Consider the following 3,018-nt stretch of genomic DNA (forward strand, 5'->3'; position numbering starts at 1 on the left):
CAGATTAAAATCGGAGAGTCTGAGATATACGCCAACAGCCGGACAGAGATATCATTCTAGAGGTAAATCAACAGCCGGACAGAGCTTAAGTACAGGTGGGTTTCGTGTTTCCGTGACCGGCAGCCCAGGCATCCATCGGAGCGTAGCCTCCGTCAGCAACAGCTCCAAGGACCCTTTTCCTGCCCCTTTTATGGCTGTATATTTTAAGGATTACTCTGGTCCTCTTTTAGATCCAGTAAACCCTCCCTGGAATGAGGATCGGGGAAAAGCCGATTTTTCACTGTTTTTATGTGTCACCATCTGTCAGCGCTGTTTCTGTTTTTACAAGTTGTTTTTACCAGTTTTCTAGAGGTTTTTAGTAAGGAGGTTTTTATTCGTGTTTTTTTTACACTAGCCAACACAAATAGAAGAGCCAGCTTTTAAACTTCATTTTAGGGCAGGCCAAGATGGCGGTGTACGTCAGCAGAGAGAGGAAGGTAGAGGGAAACCTCCATGTTGAGTCGGTCCCTGTCTGTGTCAACTGGATCAAAGCCAGACTGTTGGTTGATTTTAGTTTCTACAGAACAGCAGGTGACCTTGACTCTTTTAAAGATCTGTGGTGCAGAATAACAGTTTGTGTTCTGTCACAGCTGGGAAACTCATTCATGCAAATTACCTCATGTGAATGATTTATTTTTTTAAATGTTTTTTTTGAAAATAATTTATTAGGTAATTACTTGGTACACTGTGTACAGTTGAGAAAAAAAGCCTAATAAAAGTTGATTTCAAAAATCTAAAAATCTCTTTCTCTCTCTGCCCCCATGTATTTACATTACATGTCACTAACTCTGTTTTCTCTCTCTCCTAGTGTATCTCTGACCCCAGAGCTACAGGATCCAAACCCGTCATTATTATTACTATTATTATTATTAATAACATCATTGCATTTTTTTCAGTTTTTCCCATAATTATAAGTATCAATCTGGTAGAGATTAAAGCAACTGTTATACAACTCTTCTCTCCCCGATATGTTTACATTACATGTCACTAACCCTGTTTGTGTTTTCTATCTCTCCTAGTGTATCTCTGACCCCAGAGCTGCAGGACCAAACCGGTCATTATTGTTATTATTATTATCACTAATAACAAAAATGACATGATTGTAATTGTTTGTAATTATAAGTATCAGCCTGGTAGAGACTAAAGCGGCAGTTGTACAACTGTCCTCTCTCCTACTGTCTCTCTTCTCACTTCTCTTTCTACCCACCTCTCCTCTCTTCCCCATTTCTCTCCTCACCTCAACCGGTCGAGACAGATGACTGCCCACAACTTAGTCCGGTTCTGTCAGAGATTTCTTCCTGTTAAAAGGGAGTTTTTTCTCTCCACTGTCGCCAAGTGCTTTGCTCATTGTGGGATTTGTTGGGTTTTCCCTATAATATTGTAATATTGACCTCACTTTGTAAAGTGCCTTGAGACAATGTCTGTTGTGATATGGCGCTATACAAATAAAATTTAAGTGAAATTGAATTGAAATTTTTTAGTAATGGTCAATCTGACTGTGGCAGACAGTCACTGTGTTTGTGTGTGAGAGAGAGAGAGCGAGAGACTTACTTTGTTAAAAAACAACAACTGTGAAAATGGTTAGAGCGTGGTGCTAATGATGCCAAATTCATGGTTCAATCCCCATACTGGCCAGTCATCTTGATAAAAGAGTATCCCAGTGCTTTTGTCATCATCTGTTTTGTTGTTGTAATATACTATCACTTGATACAAATATTTCTCCACTTCCTGTAACATTCATGTCCCCAGACTTTTAAGTGCAAGGCCAAAGAAAATCATCTTTTCTCAAAACACAATGAAAGAGGACTTGAAAAACATCACTGCTGTGGAAGGCTACCAGAGAAATTTGTTTATTTTACATTCTAATCAATAATTCTGCTTTCTGCCTCACGTCACCGAATGGAGGGTGATTAGACCCACCCTGCTATAGTACAGTTTGGTGACTACTGGCCAGTATGGGGGTTGAACCCATGACCTTGGCATTATTAGCACCACGCTCTAGCCATCTGAACTAACCGGCCACGTTTTGTATTCATGCATAACTGTTGATGAACAACTGTGTGGATCTTCAGTCGGGTGTAACAGGTGTAGGTGGGCATGCAGTGGACAAGCTCTAAATCAGACAAAAACATAAGTCACCAAGACTTGTATTGAGTTCTATGACTGTAATTCAAAGCTACCATTACAATTAGCATGTTCAACTCTTTAACAAATAACTGCTTCAACAATCAAATCATAGTTTTCTCCTATCCAGCCACCACACAGCTCCACTCTTGAGTTTTGTGACCATGTGATCTAATGGAGAAGGCGTCTGACTTCGAATCAGAAGATTGAGGGTCCCTTCGTGGTTGGAATCAGCATCCTCCTAGTTGTAGGCTGTACGAGACGTGGTTTCTATAAAATGACATAAGAACAAAAAAAAACCTCACTGCTACAAGTGAAGGAACATAAAAGGTCTTTCAATATCTCAACACTTTGGCTGTGGTGTTAATAAGGCAAAGTTTATACCTTCAGCCCCCATACAGGACAGTGTTTACCTTTCTAAAAGGACCAGAACACTTCTAAATTCAGATCAAACTGAACTGACTTTACTTGGCCCTACACAACGGGTTGGTGTTTGCTGAGGAGAATTTGCTGAAGTAGTGTGACTGCTGCCCTGCTGCCCACATATGAATATAATGACGGCATGAGGAAATGGCATCATTATTGGCTGACCTGCACATACAGCACATGCGGAGGGTTTGCATAAACATTAGGATGCTTTTCATTGCCTTTGCCAAAGAGGTTATTTTTTCACCCTTGTCCAATTATTTTTTGTCAGCAGGATTACACAAAACTCTGTGGAGGTATGGGACATGGATATAGACTGTATATACAAATGGATGCAGTCACCGGATCCAGCAAGTGAAGCGAATGGGAAGTGCCTGAAACCTGTCATCTTTGGAATAACCAGCCGACGGTCACTGTGTTTGTGAGAGA

The 3,018-nt window shown here is 40.6% G+C and overlaps 1 non-coding gene across 1 annotated transcript; it reads right to left on the reverse strand.

Annotated features, from left to right (window-relative positions):
• Positions 1 to 1,986: 1,986 nt before the first annotated feature.
• Positions 1,987 to 2,060, reverse strand: trnai-aau. The gene has a single exon. It is a non-coding gene; the product is annotated as a tRNA-Ile (tRNA).
• Positions 2,061 to 3,018: the final 958 nt, after the last annotated feature.

The sequence above is a fragment of the Scophthalmus maximus genome, chromosome 4 (assembly GCF_022379125.1).
Source record: "Scophthalmus maximus strain ysfricsl-2021 chromosome 4, ASM2237912v1, whole genome shotgun sequence".
NCBI lineage: Eukaryota > Metazoa > Chordata > Actinopteri > Pleuronectiformes > Scophthalmidae > Scophthalmus > Scophthalmus maximus.